The sequence below is a fragment of the Lepidochelys kempii genome, chromosome 7 (assembly GCF_965140285.1).
Source record: "Lepidochelys kempii isolate rLepKem1 chromosome 7, rLepKem1.hap1, whole genome shotgun sequence".
NCBI classification, from domain to species: Eukaryota; Metazoa; Chordata; order Testudines; family Cheloniidae; genus Lepidochelys; species Lepidochelys kempii.
The window spans coordinates 14,160,685-14,188,193 of record NC_136386.1 but is presented as its reverse complement, the minus strand read 5'-3'; the positions used below and the strand labels follow the sequence as shown (position 1 = coordinate 14,188,193).

The window sequence follows — 27,509 nt, the reverse complement described above, 5'->3', positions numbered from 1 at the left end:
TAAAGAGCTTTTCAGGAACTGGAGAACTAAATTCTTTAAAATACAATGCATTCACATTCCTGTCTGCTCAAACAAAATTATAAAAGCTTTGAACACACACATCTTGGGCCAATGCAATCCCTTGTGTAACTCAGCTGAAGTCAACTGAGTCAGGCCTGGGATCAACTTTGGTTCCCTTATATTAGAATTTCATCTCTCATATACTTTGGAATACTTGCAGCAAATTCTGTGTGCACATGTTTACATAGGATACAGTAAAATATTTCATTTGTGATCTGTATGTGGCGCGACGTGTACTTTACTTCTTTTGTAAGGTACCTCATGAACACGTCTGTCCCACCTCATTAAGTTGGAAATATAGCTGTAAATTGGAAAACGTGGAATGGAGTCAGTGCTGGATTGGGGTCCAGATGCAATGCAACCAAAGGCTCTTTCACAATCCCTCAGCGAAAGTGTCTGTGGGATTCCTGGCTCCCTGCTCTGTACCTCAGTCCCCTCTGGCAGTGTTCCCCTCCAAGCCTTCCTGAATCCAAAGTTTGATCCGTCCCACCACCAAGAACAGATCCACGTATATCCACGGATCCCACCTTAATCCACCTCCTGAGATTTGGAAATCACAACAGCTGGCATCTATAATCAACTGAAATGGATGAAAATTGATTCCAGGTCTCTGTCAGATGTCTGTGCCCGATGTAACATATCTGTTGACACACTAGTAAATGCACCATAGCATGTGGGTTGAATATGAACATGCTCTCTAAGAGCCTACAGAGATTTGCCTATCAAATTCCAGTTTAGAGTTTAAAGAGAGAGTGTATCTCTTCCGCTGTGTGTATATTTGTAATGCAATTTGTTTACTTTAATTGAATTGTTTTAAGCTGCCCAGACTCTCGTTTTAGTGTCATTTCATCCAGCAAAACATTACAGCTATTGCTGTTAACAGCTAGTGCTGCTACAGGAAAACACATTTCAATATGACTGGACTTTTTTTTTTTTTTTTTCAAATGTCTGTTTCTGGCACAAGATTAGTTGCACTGCCAAGCTGGAGCAGTAAGTTTGCTAAGGCAGGGCATCAGCTGTTTTCGGATATTGGTTTCAGATCAGCTGGAGGGCAGCTGTGAAGTTTTAACTGATGTGGATAAAAGGCCACAACTAAGGGGAAAATTAAAGGCACATTTGAGGCTGCAACTTCATCAACTAATGAACTTTATCTATTTATCCTCACAGATTGGCTGATTTCCTATGGGACTTGCAGGACCAGTTAAGTCAAGAGGAGCTGCTGGGTGCTAAGCACTTTTGAAAATCAGGCCACTAAGATCCCAGTCCTGCAAAGCTGTTCACATGTGCTTATCTTTACCCACGTATATCGTTCCATGTGCTAACTGCAGACTGTATGACCAGAGTTGCTTGTGATGGTAGGGGGCTGAACTCAACAGCCTTGGGGCTCACGTCCAGTTTATGTTTTATGTTCCTAAAAGCTCATGCTTCAGGGTATCAGCCCCTTTATCCCTGCCCCTCCCCAACCATGCATAATGTATTCTGTTTTTGTTGTTGTTGTTTTTAAATTTCCTTCCTCAGAAGAATCAGGAATGGCCATGGCTGGAGATGGGACCCTGGGCGGGGTGAGCCAATCCTCAGAGGTGTTTTTTGGTTTGGTTGCTTTTTTTGCCTTCCTCTGCAGTATGTGGGTGCAGGTCACTTGTCAGGATTATCTGGGTGTCTCTCACTTAATTATTTCCCTGCCATTGTGGGGGCCTCAGGCACTAGTGCATGATGGCCCTTCCTATTCTCTGCCTGTGGTACACAATCGGCTTCTCTCCTGTGGGCTGTAATACTTTGGTCTCACATTTTGGTTGTTTGGTTTAGTGCTGGGTGGCATTGATGGCCTGTGATATATAGGAAATCAGACTATATGATCTGGTGGTCTCTTCTTCCCTTAAACTCTATTAATATATTTACTGTGTCCTATGTAGGCTTCACGGGCCACACAGAAGGGCTCAGATTTAGAGATGCGGAGCAGCCACAACTCCAGTTGTAGTTGTGTCATGGTTCTTTGAAAATTAGGCCTGTCGTACACATGCTAGAGAGCTAGTTTATGCCCACCCCTGCGTGAGTGAGGACAGATGGCATGGAGCTTTCTCTCCTTATGTCCCTGTACATGGGCCAGGTCAGTGCACTAAACAGCAAAGTGTGTACCACTCATGCTACATGACCCATTTATTCTCCCAGACATTTCCGGGAGGTGGAGGGATGAGTAAGTGGGCGGGAGCGGTAGGAAAGGATGAAGGTTTTTGGTGGGGTCTGGTGGATTCAGTTTGTTGGTCTCAGTTGCTGCTGTGCTCTAATAATAAACATGCATGTGCCTAGAGCACTGGATGGTGGGTTCTGGGTGCACTTTTTAAATAAATTGAAATAAATCAATACAAGAAATTCTAGAAGGCAAGCCCTTTACCTATTTAGTATATTTCAATCCTTGAAATGCTGAAGTGACTTTTATTGTTTTCAGTATGCATAAAAATCAGTTGTCTCATGATGTTTCAGCGTTTGAGGTTTAAACACCTATAGTGTCTGTCCTTGATGTGAAAGGGCAACGAACAGTATGCCATCATTCTCATGAGGGGTATTGAGGCACTGATCACATTTATACAATTCTCCTAGCTTGCATGGGGACAAAAACTCTGTGACCTTAATATCCACGACTATTACCATTTGTACACAGATATGCAAAGTGTTCATTTACATGGACTAAAATTGTTTTTGTCAGCCAGAAAAATACAAGATAGTCAAGCTTTAAATTGTCCCTCTGAAAACATTTCTAATATCTAGAGAACCTGACAAATTGGTATCTCATAAAGTTGCTGCCTGTTTGATAACACAGCTTGGATCCCAATCTCTCCAACTCATGGCAAACCACTTAAATAGCAAAGCACAGCTTCCACTCGACATCCATGCAAGGAGATTCTAATGCTTTCTCCTCACTAAAATCTCTACTGACCAAGTGAGTGAGAGAAAATTCAACCTACAACTTACTTGGGTCTACTGTCACAGACTCCTTGCAGCAACAAACATGTATTAACTATTATCTGGGCTTTCTATGTATAGTATGTCGAAGCCAATAAACTGCAACCTAATGGCTAGATTCAGACACAGCCTTGTGTTTGGGACAGGGTGGTACCACAGCATGGCCAGGGAATTCTGTCTCAGAGAAAATGGCTGCCTTTTGGAGCTCTCTGTTATGTGGGGAAACATAGAGACTACTACAGCATATTTCCCCCATGCAGAGGCAGCACAGTGATTGCATCTTGTCTTAATTTAACCCCTGGATTTGTAAATTATTCAATGTGGGCAGACTCCTGCATTTGTACAGAGAATCTTGCAGGCTCAGGGCCACAGATTTTAAGTTCTCTGGAGCAGGCACTGGGCCTTCCTATGTGTGTTTGTACAGCACGTACCAAAATGGTGCTACAATCCCGACTGAAACCTGTAGGAGCTATCATAATATTGGGATTGGAACTGAGGTCTCATTAAATAATGATAAAATACAGGGTTTTGGAGCGGAGCCTGGAGCTGGAGCCCGGAACAGCTCCGGAGCAGTGGAGCTGCAGGTTTTTGCCTGGAGCTGGAGTGGAGATGGAGCAGAGCTCCAAAGCTCTGATAAAATACCACTCATCCCTCACAATCTCTTATAGAGAACAAGGCAAGAAAACTGTAAATCAGCGCTTTATCTCATACATTTTCAACATTGCTGAAAGGTCTTTTAAGAAAGTGTATTCCTATGCTATATCATCGTCTTGCTGCTGTTAGAAGATGAAGGTCAATTAGATGCTTCCAGTGGATTGGTGCTGCCTTCCAACATCCATTTTAAATTACACTCAAATTATATTCAACGTTCTTATTTTTTTATTGTTCCTAAAGCTATAATAAGGGTCTGCTCCTTTACTCTGAATTGTAACTTTCAGGCACTAATTTAGTATTTATTTGGAGTGTAACAAACTAGAACCAGGAACTGAATTTGAAATAATAAGGGAATTTATTTTGTTGGTCATGGCGACCTTTAACAGTGTGTGGACCTCGAACAGTTGAGCATAGGAAAGCTCATGTTTTAATTCCTGCACTTGTCATCTTTTTCTACATTCCTTTTCCTAAAACACCATTGCAGCAACTTTGAGACAATCGTAATTATAAATAATAGTGGGCCAAATTCTGCAAACTCCTGTTTATTAAAGGTTTGCATGATTTGGCACTATACTAACAAACAACTAACACTCAGATTAAGAATAACAAGATTATCCTCGAATCAGAAAAAGTTGTTGAGTAGGGCTAGGTAGTTGGTGGCCACACCCCCACCCAATTGGAAATGAAGGGCCTGATCTTTCAGATCCTGGGTTTACAGGATCACATCTCAGGCCAGTCTTCTCTTTAAGATTTCTGTTCCCCACTGCCCAGGCAGCTAAAATTTGGAATTCCCAACAAATATAAAAACGGAAATGAGAGCCCAAACTGTACACAAATCCTGGTAATTCCCCCCTGGGCAGCAGCATGTAATGCAACAGTATCACCACGCCACTCATGATGACTTGCTTTTACTTAGTTCCCATAAAAATTCCTCTTCTTTTTCTTTTGCATGTGAGAGTGGCTGATTGTTCATTTCACACTGTCAGTTTAAGGGATTCCTTTTATGAACTTCAGCTCTGACTAGATTACAGAGACCGCTTATGTTACTGGAAATGAAGAGAAGAAGAAATTAAGGCTAGTAAAGCTGGGCAAGTATCATAAAAATAACTGCATATAATTGGCTAACCTGAAACACAAGTACAAGGAAACGAGCAGGGCAGGCAATAAAGAACCTGAGGAAGTGACCTTAAAATTTCTGCCTTGGGATGGACTGACTACCATCTAATCAGCATTGAGTGCTATTGCCGCAGACTGAAGGAGGAAACATAATGCAGAAACATGAGAAAGAGGGGAGATAAAAGAAAAGCAGTGAGGCGAACAACATGTTTCTTAAATCAGTCAGGGAATGGAAGGAAAACGGTATAGCCTATTTATTAGACCTCTGGGTCTATGGCAAACTCACTAATATATTTTTCAGTATCATACTTAGAATCTTTCAGAAGCAAAGTTAAGCAGCTTACAAAGAAAGGTGTGTGTATATGAGTTAGACTAGAGTCTTATTATGCAAGTGTGCAGTAAGATAATCATTGTGATGATGTGTTTTGGAGGGGATTTTCAAAAGCATTTAAGAAAGTAGGATGCCCAATTATCAGTGATTTTGAATTGGAGTTGGGCACCTAACTGCCCTTGTGCCCTTGAAAATCTTCTCCTTTCCCCTTTAAAATGCAGGCTTTTAGAGGCAGAAACTGTGACTTTCTATGTGTTTGTACAGCACCTGGCATATTTGGGTGCTACTGCAATACAAAAGGATAATTACAATGTGCGTCTGTGTATGTACACACTTGGTTTCAGTGCTTATCCATCTATAGTCAAACCACACAATATTTTATTTTTATTAGGGCTGTCAAGCGATTAAAAATTAATTGTGATTAATCGCACAAATAAAAAAAAATTGTTATTAATCGAGCTGTTAAACAACAATAGAATACCATTTATTTTGAATATTTGTGGATTTTTTTACATTTTCAAATATATTAATTTCAATTACAACAAAGAATACAAAGTGTACAGTGGTCACTTTATTTATATTACAAATATTTGCACTGTCAAAAACAAAAAAAAAATGTATTTTTCAATTCACCGAATACAAGTACTGTAGTGCAATCTCTTTATCATGAAAGTTGAACTTATAAATGTAGAATTATGTACAAAATAACCCCTGCATTCAAAAATAAAACCATGTAAAACTTTAGAGCCTACAAGTCCGTTCAGGATTACTTCTTGGTCAGCCAATCACTCAGACAAACAAGGTTGATTACAATTTGCAGGAGATAGTGCTGCCTGCTTCTTGTTTAAAATGTCACCTGAAAGTGAGAACAGGAATTCGCATGGCACTGTTGTAGCTGGCGTTGCAAGATATTTACGTGCCAGATGTGCTAAGATACACATGTCCCTTCATGCTTTAACCACCATTCCACAGGATGTGTTTCCATGCTTGTGATGGGTTCTGCTTGATAACTGTCCAAAGCAGTGCAGACTAATGCATGTTTATTTTCATTATCTGAGTGAGATGCCACCAGCAGAAGGTTGATTTTCTTTTCTGATGGTTCGGGTTCTGTAGTTTCTGCATCAGCGTGTTGCTCTTTTAAGACTTCTAAAAGCATGCGCTACACCTCATCCCGCTCACATTTTGGATGGCTCTTCAGATTCTTAAACTTTGGGTCGAGTGCTGTAGCTGTTTTTAGAAATCTCACATCGGTACTTTCTTTGTGTTTTGTCAAATCTGCTGTGAAAGTGTTCTTAAAACGAACATGTGCTGGGTTATCATCTGAGACTGCTATAACATGAAATATATGGCAGAATGCGGGTAAAACAGAGCAGGAGACATACAATTCTCCCCCCAAGGAGTACAGTTACAAATGTAATTGACACTTTTTTTTATGAGTATCATCAGCATGGAAGCATGTCCTCTGGAATGGTTGCTGAAGCATGAAGGGGCATATGAATGTTTAGCATATCTGGCATGTAAATACCTTGCAATGCCAGCTACAAAAGTTCCATGCAAACGCGTGTTCTCACTTTCAGGGTGACATTGTAAATAAGAAGCAGGCAGCAGTATCTCCCGTAAATGTAAACAAACTTGTTTGTCTTAGCGATTGGCAGAATAAGAAGTAGGACTGAGTGGACTTGTCGGCTCTAAAGTTTTACACTGTTTTGTTTTTGACCTCAGTTACATAATAAAAAAAATCTGCCTTTGTAAGTTACACTTTCACGATAAAGAGATTGCACTACAGTACTTGTATGAAGTGAATTGAAAACTACTATTTCTTTTGTTTATCGTTTTTACAGTGCATATATTTGTAATAAAAAATTATATAAAGTGAGCACTGAGCACTTTCTATTCTGTGCTGTAATTGAAATCAGTAGTGAAAATGTAGAAAAAAATCCAAAAATATTTAATAAATTTCAATTCTATTGTTATAAGTGCGGTTAATCTCAATTCATTTTTTTAATCACGGTTAATTTTATTTAGTTAATCGCGCAAGTTAACTGCGATTAATTGACAGCCCTAATATATATATATATATATATATATATATATATATGGAATTCCATATATATATATATGTCAATTCCATATATATATATATAAATATATATATGGAAATATAGCAGCGAAAGCATTTTTCATTTTGTATTTCCCAACTAGGTAATAGCACAAATGACTCCCTCTAGAAGCTCTCATCTTTTCCCTCTGAGAGTTTGTGATATCCTGGCACCACTGCTCAGGAGAGTTTCTGATCACTGGTAGAATATGTTCAAAAAGAAATCACCCACTGGCCCACCTCAAATTCTGAAAACAAGAAACTGAATACCAGCATGCATGTCAGTCCAATGTCTGAAAAAATAGAAAGGAAGCCCAAACAAAAATCAGGGGTGTCTCATGACACTCAGATTCACAATCTTCCTAACTTCTTGATAAGCTTGTGGGATATTCTACATAGTGGTCTGCGCAGGTCAGAGTTTTTTAGCCAGGTCCTCTTCCAGCAATAAATTGGCTAAGTTCCATTATCAGCAGAGGAACTATATAATTTCCACCAGCTGAGGACCTGGCCCTTATAGCGTAAATGTTCTCTTTATACATAAACATGTGTTCATCAATGGAGACTGACAGATAACCATTCAATCAGACATAGTGAGCTATTATACACAAGAGAAAGTATCCATTTCCTTTCCAGTATTACTTATTTATTCATTCATTCACTCTGCTAACACAAATTCAGATGCTTATTCACACTATTTGACAGAACACCAATGCACCCAGATACAAAATAAGAACTTCCTCAAAACTTTAAGTCCTTGACATTAACTGGTCTATAGTAATTCAAATACTAGCAAAGATGTTTTTGTCCAATGAACTATTATTCATAGAACATTGACATGCTTTTTTATTTAAACTGTCAAGTCAGTAGGGCGCAGAGTATGCACCTATGTGCTACAGATGCATATAACTATTTGCACGTTAATGTATTTTCAAAACACCTACTTCTCACTGAACTCATAAAGTGATAGATACCAATTTTCAGCTGGGAGAACCACTCGCTGCTCAAGAGAAGGTCTCTCCCAGATGAAATAAAGATGCAAAACAAGCCGGAATCAAATATTCTCATTAGGCAGATTTCCTTCTATACTTCTTAGACCAAACATGAATACAAGCAGTAGGAGGTAAGCCCAGATCTACTTTGCCATATGTCACCCTATCATACTTATCCTCAGTCCAGTTAGTTCTTTCAAATGTCATTAAACTTGACTATACTGGAAAATATCATAAGATCACTGCATCTTTGCTTTTCCTGACCCATGGTATTTATGTCTATAAAAAGATCTCACAAAGATTATAAAAAAAGCATTGGCATACACTCAATCTGTGGAAAGCATACGGGGCTCAATTCTGTGAGGTGCTGGCAGCCCTCAATTCTCATCAACTTTAGAGAGCTGATTTTGCTCAGCAGCACCTCACAGAATCAGGCCAATATTAAATACAAAGGAGATTTACAAAGTTAGATCTGGATGCTGCAATTTTATACATTAACACAAAACGCACATTGACCCCCCCACTGAGGCCAGTAGAAGTCTGGCCTGAATAAGGAACCATGGATCAGGCCCATATTATTAATTAATAATAAAAGGAGTAACAACCAACAATTAACATTCATATATAATAGGTACATGAAAAGATCTATTTTCATATACCACACACAGGGTCATAGACTAAAAACTGTGGTAGCTCCTGAAGAAAAACTGCTGCACTATTACTCCAATGAAGGTTTTGCATAATTGATTTACAAAGCCCTAAATTGTTTGGGACCTGCCTATACATTTGATATTTGCTACAGTGACAAGTGCACAAGCCTCTTGGTTAAAAAGTGTTAGAAACTGGTAGCAGGGCATGTTCCATGCACTGACCTTAACTTTGGAGTTCATTTCACCTGTGTTCTGAGATAACCTGATTTTCTTCCTGCTGAGGACCAAGATTTCAGGAGACTTTTTGAGGAGGTTTGAGAGGTCTGAGGTGGTCACGGCTTTAGGAAAGGAAGAGAGTTCACAGTCTACCTATTCTGATTTTTATACCATGCCCATCATCATGGTATCTGGTTCACTGGTTCTATTTTTTCCATTAAGATGTGTTCAGGATGAACTGGCAATCATATTTTTGGATTAGATGTGGAGGTTTTAAAGTTTGTCCCAGAGCCTAAGGTTTTCAGTAGTCTCTCCTTAATACATGGAAATAAATATCAGAAAAATCTTGGATCTCAGGAAAGAACCCACAGAGTTTAAAGCTTTGTTTTTATTCACTTAAACCATTATTTTAATTAAGGGATTATTGGTTCTAATTGATACAACTGATATTGGGCACTTGCCTGAACACACAAAAAGCTTGGTTGATATTAGTCTAACATCAGTGCGTAAGTCTACAGAAATGGAAGGCCACTCGAGCGGTGACCCAGAAGTTAACAAATAATAGTATACCTAGCTCTCATAAAGGGCTTTTATAGGTAGGTCTCAAAGCACTGTACCAAGGAAATCAGTGTCATTGTCCTCTTTTTTACAGATAGGGAAACTGAGCCACGAAGCGGTTAAAGTGACTTGTCCAAGATAAGCCCACAGGCCAGTGGAGCAGCTGGAAGTAGAACTGTGGTCCCCAAAGACCAGAACAATATTCTGTCTATTAGGCATCACTGCTCTCTAGCATCTCTGTTACAGATGGGTTTCATGAGATGAGATCACATTCAGAAAGAGAAACAGAGGATAATTTCTGAGGTTATTTGGAAGACTTGTATGCTGTGTATTTCCAAGGCAGATGTTCCTTCTTAGCATTTAACCTCAATTCCATTTTTTGTGTATGTACAGTTCGAATTATATTCCAAAATGCTGATCTTCCCTTCCACAAGCAATTAAAATGGTCCCTCACCTTTTATTGATATATAGCTGCCGTTATGCTACCCAGCCATTCAATGTCTCTGCTCTATACTGAAAATTCCAGAAAAGAAGCAGTCTTTGTTAAAAAAAAAAGACAAATATAGAGATTAATGGCTAATGGTGACCAGATGCTCAACACAATTAATATTAACAAGGGGAAAGGAATGCAAGCCAAATCAGGGAAAGAATGGGTAAAGAATATTTAGAAAAAATAGATGAATTCAAGTCAACAGGGCCTGAAAAAATTCATTCCAGGGTACGTAAGGAACGAGCTGAAGCAATCTTGGAACTATTAGTAATTAATTTGAGAATTTATGGAGGACAGGTGAGGTCCCAGAGGACTGGAATAGGGCAAATATAGGGGAACAAGGAGGACCTGGAGAATTACAGCCCACTCTGCATAAATTTAATATCCTGGAAAATACTGGAATAAATTATTAAACAATCAGTTTGTAAACACCTAGAGGATAATAGATAAGGAACAGTCAGCATATCAAGAACAGATCTCATGTCAATCCAACCTAATTTCCTTCTCTGTCAGGGTTACTGGCCTGGTATGCAGAAGAGAAGCTGCAGACATAATACATTTTGATTTTAGTATAACTTTTGGCACAGTCCCATGACATTCTAATTAGCAAAGTAGGGAAATGTGGTCTAGACCAGTGGTTCTCAAAGCTGGTCCGCTGCTTGTTCAGGGAAAGCCCTGGCGCGCCGGAACGGTTTGTTTAACTGCCGTGTCCACAGGTTCACCCGATCGCGATTCCCACTGCCCGTGGTTCGCCGCTCCAGGCCAATGGGGGCTGCAGGAAGCGGTGCAGGCCAAGGGACATGCCGGCCCTTCCCGCAGCCCTCGTTGGCCTGGAGCGGTGAACGGTGGCCAGTGGAAGCCGCAATCGGCCGAACCTGTGGACATGGCAGGTAAACAAACCTGTCCGGCGCGCCAGGAGCTTTCCCTGAACAAGCAGCGGACCGGCTTTGAGAACCACTGGTCTAGATGAAATTACTCTAAGGTGGGTGTACAACTGTTGGAAGGGCCATACTCAAACAGCAGTTATCAATGGTTCAGTGTTAAACTGTGAGTGTGTATCTAAAGGGGTCCTGCAGGAGTGAATCATAGGTCTGGTACTATTCAATATTTTCATTAATGACTTGCATATTGCAATCGAGAATATGCTTATAACATTTGCAGATGACACCAAGCTGGGAGGGGTTGAAAGCACTTTGGAGAACAGGTTTAACATTCAAAATGACCTTGACAAATTGGAGAATTGGTCTGAAATCAATAAGATTAAATTTGATAAAGACAAGTGCAGAGTAGTTCACTTATGAAAGAAAATAAATTGCACAACTACAAAATGGGGAGTAACTGGCTAGGCGGCAGTACTGCTGAACAGGATCTGGAGGTTATAGTGGATTACAAATTGAATATGAGTCAACAATGTGATGCAGTTGTGTGAAAGGCTAATAGCATTCTGGGATGTATTAACAGGAGTGACATATGTAAGGCACAGGAGGTAACTGTCCTACTCTACTCAGCACAGGTGAGGCCTCAGCTGGAGTACTCTGTCCCAGTCTGGGTGCATTAGGAAGCACTTTAGAAAAGATGCTGAGAAATTGGAAAGAGTCCAGAGGAGAGCAACAAATATGATAAAAAGTTTAGAAAACCTGACCTATGAGAAAAGGTTAAAAAAACCTGGTCATGAGAAAAAAAGACGGAGAAGGAACCTGATGATCATGTTCAAATATGTTAAAGGCTGTTGTAAAGAGGACGATGATCAGTTGGACTATGTCCATCTAAGGTAGGAAAAGAAGTAATGGGCTTAATCTGCAGCAAGGAGATTTAGGTTAGCTATGAGGAAAAATCTTTCTAACTATAAGAGTAGTTAAACTCTGCAATAGGCTTCCAAGGAAGGCTTCCAAGCTCTCATTATTGGAGGTTTTTAAGAACAGGTTGGACAAACACCTGTCAGGAATGGTTTAGGTCAGGGGTCAGCAACCTTTGAGAAGTGGCGTGCAAGGCCTTCATTAATTCAAGGTTTTGCGTGCCAGTAATAAATTTTACATTGATGGGACCCCCCCCGATGGAACCCCAGACTGGCAGTGGGATGAGCGGGGCCGGCGGCTGGGACCTCGGCTGGCAGGCGCCGGCGGATGGAACCCCAGACCGGCAGCGCGCTGAGCCGCTCAGCCCACTGCCAGTCTGGGGTTCCATCCTCCGGCCCCACTCAGCCCACTGCCGGCCCTGGGTTCCGTCCATCCAAGCCAGCAGCGGGCTGAGCGGGGCCAGTGGCCCGGACCCTGGCTGGCAGCAGAGTGCCACTAAAAATCAGCTTGCGTGCCGCCTTTGACATGTGTGCCGCAGGTTGCCGACCCCTGGTCTAGGTTCACTTGGTTCTGTCACAGTGAGGGAGCTGGACTTGATGGCTTCTCGAGGTGCCTTCCAGACCTACATTTCTGATTAAAATAGTAATGAGTGACTGTTTAGAGAGTGTTATTTTCTTTAATAAAAGGCAGTTGTTTATGAAAGTCTGTGGCTCTACAGAAGATGACACCCCATGTATTGGCTCTCATTTCTCTTAATTTTCATTTCAAAGATGCAGTGCATTACTGTACTGTATCACAGCTTCCCAAATCCTAGAGCTTTTCTCTCAAAGGGTGTTACAGTCAGGTGAGCAGAAGCAAATAATTGTTTTTCCATTTTTTAAACCTTCCAGCATTTTCCTGAATCCCATCAGGATAGGAAACATGCTCCTTTCACCTTGTGTTGATTTAATCAGAGCCCAAGTATCTCACTTTTTCTCATTCCTATTTCAGAACAGAACTCAGGATAAATTAACTTGACCATGGGAATTTATATGTGGATTATCTGCACATGCATGTCAATAAATCCTGTCAGTTCTTCGTGATGTAGCACCATGAAACGAGTGGAGTGTTCTTGAAATTGGAGCACATTTCAATCCATTCTGTATAGACAACAAAGCATTCATTGAAGATGCAGCATACATCCATACAGTTCTCATTAGTGTCCACCCTGCAAAGAAATGTTTTCAGGTTTAAAGTCAAATTAAAGGGGAAAAAATCCCAGTGTGATTATTGATAGATACAGTAAATGGAGTATTTGGAAAACGAATGGTGTTTGAAATAGGAAGATATTGGATTAAAAATCTTAAAACATGTTCCAAACCAGTCATGTCAGAAAAAGAAAATGTTGATTGTATGAAGAGGTGATATTTTTAAAGTTAATATTCAAGAACCAAGTTGGAAAGAGACACCTAATATATATATGATAAATGGTTCTCTATCACACATCAATATGAGAAAAGCCAAAAGGAAAGGAATTAATCAAAAGGAACAAAATGTTAAGAAAATATCATGTTGATCTCACGTGACTAGCAGTGTATTACTATTTTTTGTGTTTCAAATTCTTTATGTGTTTTCTCCATTTCATGTGTGTTTATATTTTGATATCCAGCAGATTATGTTTGGTCATACATTTAATAAGGCCAAAATGTTTTGAAAATGCCCAAATTTAACATGATAGAATTAGGTCGTAACTAGAACTAGCCAAAAAATATGTTTTTTTTCCTAGGGACTTTTCAACAAATGCCTCATGGGAGTTGTATGGATGGGTGCCTCCTTCTCCCATTTTTCTCCTTGGGGGGGGCTCTATGGTTGGATTACATTTTCCATGATGCTCCAAGGCAGTGGTGGGCAACCTGCAGCCCACAGGCCACTCGCAGCCCATCCGGGTAATCCGCTGGTGGGATGCCAGACAGTTCATTTACATTTGCACGGCCGCCCACAGCTCCCAGTGGTTGCACGGCCAATGGGAGCTGCGGGAAGTAGCGCGGGCCACAGGGATGTGCTGGCCGCTGCCTCCTACAGCTCCTATTTGCCGGGAACGGCGAACCGCAGCCACTGGGAGCTCTGGGCGGCCGTGCAAATGTAAACGAACTGTCTGGCAGCCCACCAGTGGATTACCCTGATGGGCCACAAGTTGCCCACCACTGCTTCAAGGTCTATTCCTAGTTTTAGGCATTTGCATTAAAAAAAATCAAAGTTTTCTGTGAAAAGCAAATGTTTTTAGCAAAAAAAAAAATTTATCCAAAAACCCAATTTCCCACTGAAAAATTAGCCTTGTTTGCAACACCAATAAAAACATAATTCCCAACAATATCTTAATTAGCAATCTTTGAAATGAGAAAGCCCCTCTAACTAGTTTAGATATAACACACACAAACCTAAAATCATAGGACTGGAAGGGACCTCAAGTGGTCATCTGGTACAGTCCACTGCATTCATGGCAGGACTAAGTATTATCTAGACCATTCCTGATAGGTGTTTGACTAACTTGCTCTTAAAAATCTCCAATGATAGAGATTCCACAACCTCCCTAGGCAATTTATTCCAGTGCTTAACCACCCTGACAGTTAGGAAGTTTTTCATAATGTCCAACCTAAACCACTCTTGCTGCAATTTAAGCCCATTGCTTCTTGTCCTATCCTCAAAGGTTAAGAAGAACAATTCTTCTCCCTCCTCCTTGTAACAACCCTTTATGTACTTAAAAACTGATATCATGTCCTCCCCTCAATCTTCTCTTTTCCAGATGAAACAAACCCACTTTTTTTCAATCTTCCCTCATAGGTCATGTTTTCTAGACCTTTCATAATTTTTGTTGCTCCTCTCTGGACTTTCTCCAATTGTCCACAACTTTCCTGAAATGTGGTGTCCAGAACAGGACACAATACTTCAGTTGAGGCCTAATCAGCATGGAGTAGAGCAGATATCTGATGAGAACATGATACCTGGCTGTTACTAACAGGGAGAAAGAATTATTTCAATTCCTACCATTTTGTCACAGCCAGGGATGGGATTGGCCCCCTCCAAACATGCAGGTCTCTCTGTGGAGTCACAGTGCCTTCACAATGCTTCCCAGCCACGGCAATAAGTTTTTAGTAGAAGACTCCTGGCTTTTTTTGCTAGCACCTGTCCCTGTCCCACTCTTGGAAATGTGTGTGTGTGTGGGGGGAGTGAGTGTGGTCACACCAGTTAGGATGAAGATCTAGGGCTTTTTTATTTTATTTTTTTAGTCTATTTAGTCTCAAGGCTTCTGTGCATAGCATCAAGATCCTCAGCATAATCCTGCTTGCTCCTTCCTTATGATTTTTGGTGAGATGGGGCTGCATAAGGAACCCAACTTACCTATCTCCTCATCCTCCCCATCTGTACAGAGCACGCAGAGTGCATTCCATAGGGAAATTGGATGGAAGGAAGTGATGCCATAAAGCCATCACCCCGTGTAGATGAGGCAGATCTGAATCCTCTGTAATCATATGGATCAGTGGTTCTCAAACTTTTTTTTCTCATGGGCCACTTGAAAATTGCTGAGGGTCTCAGCGGATCACTTAATGATCTTTCCAAATGTTGTTTGTACAGTTAGCTAACTATTGTAAAACGCTTTGGATAAAAGTGCCATATAAAAAAAAAACAAACTTAATAATAATAAACATTATTTTGTTCTACAAATAAAAGCACACAACTCATATTTTAGTATCAGTAGTCTTACCTTTCTAATGCGATGGATATGCCCTCTCCCCCGTGCCGGGCAGCCCCCAAGCTGGGGCTGGGAAGTAGGGGAGGTCTCTCCCTCTCTTCCCCACTGCAGCAGCTCCTGACCTGGGACTGGGAAGAGGGGGGGGTCTCTCCCCCACCACAGCAGCCACATAGCTGAGGCTGGGAAGGAGGGCCATGTCTCCCTGGCAGCCACAGCTCTGGAGCTGGGGAAAGTTGCCTCTTTCTCTGGCCGCCACAGCCTGCATGTCCCAAATTTCCCCCCACCCCCTTTTCTCACCCCACTGCCCCCTCCCACCTACTCCCTATTCCCCCCAAGGCCACCACCTCACCTTACATGTGCATCTTCTCCAGGGTCCAGACACCTAATTAATGGAGCCACGCCTGCACAGCTCCACTAATTAGGTGCGTGGCCCTTCATTCTCTCATGTGCAGCTGAAAGGGATAGAGGGAACTATCCACAGACCACCTGAATGGAGCCCGCGGACCACAGTTTGAGAACCTATGATATGGATGGTGGGGGATGATCTAGCCCATTGGGACTAACCATATCTACTCTCCTGTCATCTAACTTGTTTCAATGACAGCACAGACACACAGTCGTGCCCAGCAGCAGAAGAGTTAAGCCTTCCTTATACATAGCAATTACAGAGCTCAAAATACCAAGATTCTCTAGTCATGTGACTACCTACATGCACACATTAATTTAATGAAAAATCAGACAATGTACTGTTTATTTTTCTTCTTCAACCAAAAAGGAACTCCTGAAGTGTTTTAAGGAAATGAAGCATATTTGAGGATGCTAAAGGCAATTGGGAGTGAGAAGTTAGTTTAAAAAGATGTGTTTAAAAAAAAAACACAACCAAAAACAAACCATAATCCCAACGGAATTTAAATTCACACAATCTTAACATATGGCAGACACTTTCGCAAGCAAGTGTATTCCTTCAACTTTTACCATAGCAAACTTATACACAGCATACAAAATGAACACAATACATCACCCTCCGCATATTGCAGTTGTAGCAAATCCTACATAAACACACTGAAGAGAAAATCCCAGCATCCTGACATATTGCTAGCTTCCTGAATAACACTACATTGCATTAGTTCCACTCAAGAATGTACAGTGCATCTATTTAATCTTTCATGTTTTCCAGGCATCACAGATGTGCTAACCTCAACACTTTATGATCTAAGTCAGGGGTTCTCAAACTTTTTTATTATATTAATTATTATTTATATTATTTATTATTGTGTGAACAATATCCCACTAGAGAAATTGTCCTGTTTACCACCTCCACTCTCATTCATGATGATATACCACCTGTGTGGCAACTACAGCAACTCTGTACATGGGAAACTAAATTTAGGAAAGTATGTAATGCATTTTTATTTCTTTTGATGTAATTTAGCAGCTAGAAATAAGGAAGACATGCCTACTTTTCAGGTGACTAGCCTACTCTTAATAGACACCACCAAATTGTCTGTGGACCAGACTGGGGAATCTCTCAATTAGGGAAACTCAGTCTTTGGTTCTGGGTGCTGGGATTGGAAAGTGCTAATTTAGCCAACAAAATGGAACTTATATTGTTTCATTAATGTAACAGAAACAATGAGTATTGCAAAGCAAATTAATACAAAATTGTATCGGAAAGCAACAGAATTTGTGCAATCTCTGGTTTGACAAAATAAGTGCATTCAAGAAAAAAAATCATTAATCGCCATACTTCATTCATTGTCTGTTTGGTCTAATGGGGAAAAGAGTTTGGCATAGTGATTAGAACAGCACTTTGAGTCAACATGGCTGTACTCTACTCTCAGCTCTAGCTTGGACTTGCTGTTTGAATTTAGGTAGCTTACTCAAACCTCTCTGTGTCTCACTTTATGTATCTGCAAAATAAGTAAATATTAGTATTTATTATTTATATTACATTAACACCTAATACTCCAGTATTTATTATTTATATTATATTAACACTCAATACTCCAGTCCAGGATTTGGTACCCATTACGCTAGGCTTGGTACACATAATGACAAGATGGTCCGTGCTCCAGAGATTTATTACACTTATTTATAATTTGTGCTGTGGCAGTGTCTCAGAGCCTCAGTCGGAAACCAGGATCCCATTGATCTAGGGCGCTGTACAAACACAGAACAAAAAGATGGTCCCTGTCCCAAAGAGCTTACAGTCAAAATACAGGACTAACCGTTGGTACCTCATGGACCTACTACAAGTCATAAGCAATGTTTGTAATGTGTTTTAAGATTCTCACGTAAAAGGAAGTGCAAAGTGTTTTTGGTTATTGCTTCCAAAAGGAAAGAAGAAAAGAAAAATAAATGGAGGGTTTTGGTACATTTTAGTTATTATTTGTCTTATTAACTTGTACACCTAAAAATAAACCATTTCCCCCTGTTTGCGATGTTACAACAAGGAGGGAGGTCTGAACAAAATTATATAAAAGAATGAGGTTCCAGTGCTTTATATTGTCATGGCAATGCCCTGGATTCGCTGGTCTGGTCCTGACAAACTGTAGGGGATAATATATAGTGGCTAGAACCACTAACATGAGTTTCATTTACCAGAAAACAATGATGCACTATGGTATTTTTGCCTTACTTGCAACTTACACAACACAACGCACTACACATCTACTATGTCCCTATACGTAAGAGGTACATAAGCAAATTGAAATAACTGAGATGTAAGAGTCAATTGAGAGTAAAGGCTGAGTGAATATGACATCTCAAAGGGCCATGTAGCTCTTTTCAAGTAACTCAAGTAGGCTTTGCAGCTTGAGGTGAATCCACAGCCCATCAGCTACCCAAGAATGTGGCAAAATTTACTTCACTAACCATAGACCTTCTGGGTTATTATTACTCTTATAAATGATCATTTCTATACACAGTAACCTTTTAAAAGATATCCAGAACAAAGAAACGAAATGCCATAGCAACTAGGGCTGTCTATTAATCACAGTTAACTCACAGGATTAACTAAAAAAAATTAATCACAATTAATTAATTGCAGTTTTAATTGCACAGTTAAACAATAGAATACCAATTGAAATGTATTAAATATTTTTGATGTTTTTCTACATTTTCATATATATTGTATTCTGTGTCGTAATTGGAATCATAGTGTATATTATTTTTATTACAAATATTTGCACTGTAAAAATGATAAACAAAAGAAATAGTATTTTTCAATTAACCTCAAACAAGTACTGTAGTGTAACTTATAAATGTAGATTTTTTTGTTATATAACTGTTCTCAAAAACAAAACAATGTAAAAATTCAGAAGCTACAAGTCCATTCAGTCCTACTTCTTGTTCAGCCAATCGCTAAGACAAACAAGTTTTGTTTACATTTACAGGAGATAATGCTGCCCTGTCAAGGTTCCTCCCCCACTCTGAACTCTAGGGTACAGATGTGGGGACCTGCATGAAAAACCTCCTAAGCTTATCTTTACCAGCTTAGGTCAAAACTTCCCCAAGGTACAAAATATTCCACCCTTTGTCCTTGGATTGGCCGCTACCACCACCAAACAAATACTGGTTACTGGGGAAGAGCTGTTTGGAAACGTCTTTCCCCCCAAAATACTTCCCAAAACCTTGCACCCCACTTCCTGGACAAGGTTTGGTAAAAAGCCTCACCAATTTGCCTAGGTGACTACAGACCCAGACCCTTGGATCTTAAGAACAATGAACAATCCTCCCAACACTTGCACCCCCCCTTTCCTGGGAAATGTTGGATAAAAAGCCTCACCAATTTGCATAGGTGGCCACAGACCCAACCCCTTGGATCTGAGAACAATGAAAAAGCATTCAGTTTTCTTACAAGAAGACTTTTAATAAAAATAGAAGTAAATAGAAATAAAGAAATCCCCCCTGTAAAATCAGGATGGTAGATACCTTACAGGGTAATTAGATTCAAAACATAGAGAACCCCTCTAGGCAAAACCTTAAGTTACAAAAAAGATACACAGACAGAAATAGTTATTCTATTCAGCACAGTTCTTTTCTCAGCCATTTAAAGAAATCATAATCTAACACGTACCTAGCTAGATTACTTACTAAAAGTTCTAAGACTCCATTCCTGGTCTATCCCCGGCAAAGACAGAATATAGGCAGACACACAGACCCTTTGTTTCTCTCCCTGCTCCCAGCTTTTGAAACTATCTTGTCTCCTCATTGGTCATTTTGGTCAGGTGCCAGCGAGGTTACCTTTAGCTTCTTAACCCTTTACAGGTGATAGGAGCTTTCCCCTGGCCAGGAGGGATTTCAAAGGGGTTTACCCTTCCCTTTATATTTATGACATGCCCTCTTCTTATTTACAATGTCACCAGAAAGTGAGAACAGGCATTTGCATGGTACTTTTGTAGCCAGCATCACAAGGTATTTACATGCCAGAAATGCTAAACATTCATATGCCTCTTCATGCTTCGGCCATCATTCCAGAGGACATTCTTCCATGCTGATGACATTCATAATGCATTAATTAAATTTGTGACTGAACTCCTTGGGGGAGAATTGTATGTGCCCTGCTCTGTTTTACCCGCATTCTGCCATATATTTCATGTTATAGTACTCTCGGATGATGACCCAGCACATATTGTTCATTTTAAGAACAGTTTCTATGCTGATTTAATGAAACGCAAAGAAGGTACCAATGTAAGATTTGTAAAGATAGCTACAGCACTCGACCCAAGGTTTAAGAATCTGAAGTGCTGTCCAAAAGCTGAGAGGGATGAGATGTGGAGCATGCTTTCAGAAGTCTTAAAAGAGCAACACTCCAATGTGGAAACTACTGAATCCAAACCACCAAAAAAGAAAATCAACCTTGTGCTGGTGGCATCTGACTCAGATAATGAAAATGAACATGCATCAGTCCACACTGCTTTGGATTCTTATCGAGCAGAACCCATCATCAGCATGGGCACATGTCCCCTGGAATGGCGGTTGAAGCAGGAAGGGACATACGAATCTTTAGTGCATCTGGCACATAAATATCTTGCGATTCCGGCTACAACAGTGACATGAAAATGCTTGTTCTCACTGTCAGGTGACATTGTAAACAAGAACCGGGCAGTATTATCTCCTGCAAATGTAAACAAACTTGTTTGTCTGAATGATTGGCTGAACAAGAAGTAGGACTGAGTGGACTTGCAGGCTCTAAAATTGTACATCCTTTTATTTTTGAATGCAGGTTTATTTGTGCATAATTCTACATTTGTAAATTCAGTTTTCATGATAAAGAGATTGCACTACAGTACTTATATTAGGTGAATTGAAAAATACTATTTCTGTTTTCATAAGATTTTGAAAGTAAATTTCACATTTCTATAGGTCCTCGCTTCAGGCTGCACCAGAAGCAGTAATGTGGACTAGAGTCACAGATGGTGTAACTGGATTACTTTCACAACAGATTAGATTCTCAGCTGGTGTAAAGTGAAGGCTAGGGAGCCTCTATTATTAATAATAGTTTAGATTTACGTGTCACTTTTCATCCTGAAGGGTTCTAAAGATCTTTACAAGCTTACAGCAATTTACAAAATATAGAAGATATTCATGTATGTATGTTGATATTTAGCTATTAATAATATTGAACAATAACAAAATAATTAATTTTATGTATTAGCACTTTTTCCCACACTAACAATACATTCCAGGCCCTGCCCAACACACACACAAAAAAAAAACCAATTAAAACACAATAAAAGAACTCTTACCAGTGACCTTGCTAAATTCAAACAGATAGAAGCCACTAGATTTCATTAGTATTCCTGTTTGTTAAAACAATACAGCCTCACTGTAAATTACTGGCTATTACTGAATTAAATGGTACAGAACTGATTGCTTCTGTGTGTGGCATCATACTTTACATTGACAGTCACCCTCACTTTCCCAGTTGTCATTAAGGGCTACAATAGATTGATCATGCAATCCTGGAAATAATATAATTCTGTTCTACTAGGCATATTAAACCTATTGATCTTACAAGTAATTGCAAGGGCAGTTACCACTTTTGGAAGGTGTGGGTCTTCTGCCATATAGCAGCATTCACTACTAATAGTGTTGTCTTGCACAAGGGAGCTGAGAGGACCATACAGCATTGCAGTGATTATTTACTGAGGCTATTAGACACAGACTGATCCACAGCTATTGGGTCTCTACCTAGCAGACTAACACAGCCTGGCAAGTCCTAAGTCACCCACACGGGGTCTCCTTACATCCTTGACTGAACGAAAGAATGGAATACTAACTACACCAAGCAAATACTGCTGTTCTATATGGAAGGAGGGGATGTGCTCAGAAAATTCAAGGGGTCTGAATTTGCAGAGTTTCCAAGGAATGCATCCCTCAGGTAGAGACTGAAGCCTTGCAGAGGGGGATGGGACCCAGCCATTAGTTCCTGTCCAACTGACATGTTTCCATTTAGAAACATGCCACACATAGCAATTGTTCTCCACCTCAGATCTCAAAACCCCATAACACCTCACTAAACCCCAAACAAATGCTGTAATGAAGTGGAGGAGCATGGAACACAACCACTTTCCTCATTCCTTGACCTGAGTCAGCATTGGTGGACTTTCCATTCCCTGGGTTCTGTTGACAGCCCAGGATGGATGGTACCCAGTGGCCCCTTGAGTACTGAAAGATTTACTTCATTAATATAATTTTAACATCCATAAATAACTGCTGCTTCCTGACATTTACTGCAAAGGACTTGACTGGGGGAGAAAAATAAAAAATTCCACACTCCTAAGTCCCTGATTCCCTCTTTTAGTGTCTGCACCACTGTGACCCCAGTAGACTGAATGAAGTTACTCCTCTTTTACACCAAGACGACGACAATTGGGCCCAGAGTAGACATACTCCATTTATATAGTTTTACTGCCTTACCATACTTGAGAATCATAGGATGTTTATGAAGAAAATCCCAGTACCGTTCATTGTTTTTTTCCCAGTCCAAATCTTAGTGTGGGTTGAGTTCTGTGTTCTGATTATAGAGGTCCTGAACTACTTTAACCTCAATGCTTCAATGACAAACCACGGGATCCAGTTATTCTGTTCTCTTCTCACATACTGATTTACTAATCAAGTCTTGAATGAGAATAAAATATAAAGAAATGTTATTTTCATTCAATTTCTTATGTATTATGTAGGAATACAGTGTAGTGTCTTACTTAATGCTTTGTCTAAGGGCCAGGGAACAGGAAAGAGACCTGACTGCTGTGCTGGAAAGCCAAAACGAGCCCTTGTCACAGCACCAACGAAGAGAGGCAAGCCCTTGCTAGTGACCCATGAAGCAGGGGCAAGACCCTGTTCTGCTTGTGGAGAGGGCTAGCAAACTGCAAGTCGGCTCGATTTGCAGGTTGGAGAGCTATGACTGAGGAATGCTGAGATGAAAATCAGAGATGTGTGTTCTGTTACTGCATTTTTCTTTACCATATTGTGTTATTTACATGAGGACTGTTTTCTGGACCTTCTCCAGGACCACATGTTAACATATTCCCAGATGTCCTAGCTCTGGACACTTCCTGATCATGCTGCTGTTGCACACTGCCAAGCCTTTCAGTTTTTATTTATCCCTGAATAGGTTATGGCCATTTGTCTGGGGTGTGGGGAAAGAGAGGTATCTCACCTTGTTTGGAGCTCCTGACGTGTTTAAGCAGCACAAGCATGATAGGGTGGTTGACATGACAAAGAAATCTGTGTACACAATCAATGGTTTATGCCCAACCACGTGGTGGTGTCTGCAGTACAAAATGAAAAAAACAAAACCCTGCTTTAAAATCATAATGTAAATTCTCTAAGTACTGAATCACTATCACCATAATTTATGGCTTTGCTTTTGAAAATAAATTAGATGCATAGGGCCTAATTCAAAGCCCACTGAAGTTAACATGAAGGCTCTCGCTGACTTCAACGGGCTTCAGATCAGGTCCTTGGAGTCAGAGAATGTTGGCTTGCTCTGACTTGTATAAGAGGTGTTTTTAAATCTCTCTTTTGGTACAGTCTCTGATCATCAGGGTAAAGAGAGGAGAGCCTATTTCATAAGGGGCTATAGATGTACAAGGTATTTTTGTAGGATATTATTTTTTCTGTGCCTAACTTTTTTTCCTTTAGGTTCTTCTTTTCTTTTGTTCTATCTTGGTCTTTTATCATACACCAAAGATTAATTTTGAATTTTCTGCTGATTGTATGAACATGGACTTCAGGCACAAAAGCTCTTTTATGGGAGACATTAATATTCATGTTGATGTTCCTGAACATCTACTTTCTGAAAGATCTAATAATTTTTTTAATCCTCATGATTTTGTCACAGTGAATTGTATTCACAAAAGAGCTTGTACTTTGTCTTGGGCGCTGGCATTTACCTTGAGGTTTGCCTGCATAATTAGCACTGGTTAGGTCCCTTATTCATCATCTTAGTAATTGTGATTTCTTTTCCTATCTAGTTTTTAGAATAGAGAACTTCAACCTGGGAAGAAACAGGAGCTAGGGCCATGGGAGGAGGGAAGAGGTGATTTGAAAGTAGACAGTTGCCTATCTCTCCTCAATCATTCTCTCCCCAACTTCAACCATCATTGAAATGGGACCTTTTAAAGTCAAGATAGTAAATTAGGAGCCTCTTAGTTCAGCTTCCTGCAGTCAAAGTCCACTCTGAAGATGACCAGCTATTTCTGGGTAGCTGAGCTCTGAGCCTGGGTTGCTCAGAGAATCAATAGTTTCCCTTTGAAGCACTGCTGCTTAAGTAAAACCAGCCAATGCTTCAAGGGTGCCTCTTCCTCCTGCAGCCTACCTGCTGTGAACACCACCGCTGAAGTGGACCCCGGTCTGGAGGAAGCTAAGCTACGAGCTGGACTAAGTTGTTTCTCGACTTAAAATATCATGTATAAGAAGGTGGAGGTCCTGGAGGAATTTCCTATATTGGTATAAATTATAAAAAATGGGCTGGGAAAAAGTGGAAATTGTAGAAATATAGCTTCAAATATTGGTTTAAAAAAACATTTTAAAATAACTTATTTATTTGTTTTGCTGGTACAATTCTAACTGTGCATGATTTGCATTCAGCCCCGGGTCTGTCACACCCCCAAAGGCCCACAAGATGAACAAGAAAGAATATGACAATGAAGTGTGAGTTTCTGTAGGATTGGGGCCACAGTGAACAACATACGTTACAGCAAAGGCCTGTGTGTAGAGTTTGTTGCTGTTTTTTGGTTGATCAGTCTGGTCTTTCTGAAGATAACTTAACCACGGACAAAGATAGGGATCTATAGTATCTTCTCTGACCTCATTTTTATTGTGACTCTGCCTTTCTTCCCTACATTGACAGCTGACAGAAAATTTAACTCAACTTTTATTTAACTGATGAGATAGCATTTTGGGAACCAAACAGCTGAGAGCTAGCCACTACTGCTCATGGTGTTTTATGGAGCAGAAGGAAAGGAGGAGAGTTGCTTGGAGCTCTTTGATATTATGGAGTGATTGAATGTTTTTAAGTAAATATGGTCCCAGTATTTTACTCCTCAAAATATTCATGCAAAATCTCTTTCTTATTTCATTACTTTATACTATAAATAAAATAAATAAATAAATAAAGAGAATCACAGTATGATGTAAGTTTCTGTTACAAAATTACTAGAATCAGGGCACAATTACTTTTAAGTGGTGCCCCTCCTGGTAGCTTTCATATTTTTTTTCTTTCACTGCCATTGGCAACTTGTGTTTGTTCCCCACCCCTCTCATTTCCCTCCCGCCGTTAAGTATTGATGAGATTAGGAAGATTATTCAGCAGCTTCATCCTTCCACCACTCTTCTGAGCCTTGGCCTTCATGGCTCTTGATACATTGTAAGAACATTGGGCTCAGTTCTTACCAACACCGTTAATCTTTCCCTTCCTCAAGGCTCCTTTCCGTCTTGTTTGAAGATGACTGCCATTCTATAAGGCCTCCATTCTTTTTAGCAAGTAACTAGCTAACTTTCATCTAATTACTAATCTGCCTTTTTATTTCAAAGGCAGCTCTAAAGAAAATAGGAAGTGATGAAATCTCTGCAATATATGTGAGAGCTTGACCTTTTATGGTAAGTTTTAGCCCAACTTCTGAACAGGCCACAGCACGGCTGAGACACAAGGGTTCAGCAGCCCTCATGTATCTGTTAACCAAGCAGGCACTTACAACCTACCACTGAAGGATTTTTCTTATGCTTTTTATAATATTAGCTATTATCTGCTTTTATCTCACGTGGATGTTTTTGTATTGGTTTCCCAGGTACTGTTCTAGATTGAGGATGATTCTATTTGCTTCAGCCTCCACAATGTGCTGCACTGGGGCACCAGAGCTCCAGCTAAGATCATATTTAGTTCTGCATTTGTATATCCCCACAGGGTGCCATTCAGTCTTCTGTATTTGCAGTAGAAAATCCATGCCAATAATACTCATTGATTCCATTCAGTTCTTGCAGAACTCAGGAAGCAACTTGATGTTTAGCATAATTGTAAGACATCCAGTCATAGATGCAGCAATTTGTTACATTTTAATACAAACTAAATTAACCCAGTATTGATTAGTGCACCTATTCAGAGGTCTCAGGTATTATCTGTTATGGTTTTCTCGAGTGATCATGCCCTCTGTCTTTCACACAATTCATGGGGCTTTGGGAATTAAGAGAAATTATTAAGAACACTGTATCAATTGGAAATCTAGCAAGACAGACCTACACTTTCCTAGTCTGATCTCTGAAACCTTAATTCATCCTATTCATTTACTGCACTTGAGTCTTTATGAGATTCTGCTCTCCACTGGGCTAGATACTCAGCTTGTGTAAGTCAGTATAACTCTTTCAAAGTCAATAGAGTTATGCCAATTTACAGCTGCTGAGGATTTGATCAGCAGGTAGTATAGATTCTGGAAAAGGAAGCATTTTACCAGGTCTGTTACTTTACCCAATGTTAGGAGAATTTAGATAGAGTCGGATGAGCTGAAGCTTTTTTTTTTTTTTTCTGTTCCCTTTCAAGGCTTTAGTATAAAAGCATCAAGTCCATCCAATTTATCCAATCCTTTGGCACTTCACTCAGCCTCCAGATGGCTTCCATGTGTACAGATTGCAACATATAGATCACACATTTGCAGGTTATGCTCCTTCCTTAGCTAGAACAGATAATTTATTCATTCAAACTTTAGGGAAATCGATCGATTTTCAGGCTATATCCATCTGTTTGATTTTGCTGTTTCACCTGGTATTGGTAATAGTTAAAGCTGTGTGAACAAAATAACAGATTCTCAACTAGTCCAAATATTGACTCGGACTGGGAGAAAGTCATTTTCAAATAGTAATTGGAAACCATTCAGCTCGGTGTATGCAGCTGTATTTCCTCCCGTAGCTCCCTCCTGTAGAGCCTCCAAGATTTCTTGACGCACAGTATGCCATTCCCTGGAACACTGGTTTAGGCAATGCTTCCAGATCTGCTATTTCAAGGTGCCCCATCCTCACAGGGCAAAGTTGCCAATGGGATATGCGTTGTTCTTGTTTCAGTGCCATGTGGTGTTGAGTGAGAATTGCTACTTCCTGACTGGGAAACCTACAGTTATAACTTGAATCTCTGGGGAAAACAGAATGTCTTCTCTGATTCCAGTCCTGGCAGGAGAATATGACAGGCTCCTCGGGTCCTTTAAATAGGGAACCTTCATCCACATTTTCTCTTAACTCTCTTAGGAACATACTACCTAGTTCTTGATACAATATCTATTCTCCCCTTCACAACCAGTTAGTGTAACTGCAGTTATTGTATACGTCTTTCCCACTGTCTAGCAGACTATACAATTAATACCGA

At 40.1% G+C, this 27,509-nt stretch overlaps 1 protein-coding gene across 8 annotated transcripts in view; it reads right to left on the bottom strand.

Moving 5' to 3' along the window:
• LOC140914094 (contactin-4) overlaps positions 1–27,509 on the bottom strand; it is a 664,334-nt gene that overhangs the window by 471,530 nt on the left and 165,295 nt on the right. Inside the window, exon 1 of one of the 8 annotated variants that reach the window (XM_073351154.1) lies at positions 23,316–23,402. The exons of the other annotated variants lie outside the window; for them this stretch is intronic. The gene's annotated coding sequence lies outside the window, so the exon portion shown is untranslated. Of the gene's footprint in view, positions 1–23,315; positions 23,403–27,509 lie in introns of those variants that run through there. 8 annotated transcript variants of the gene reach the window in all.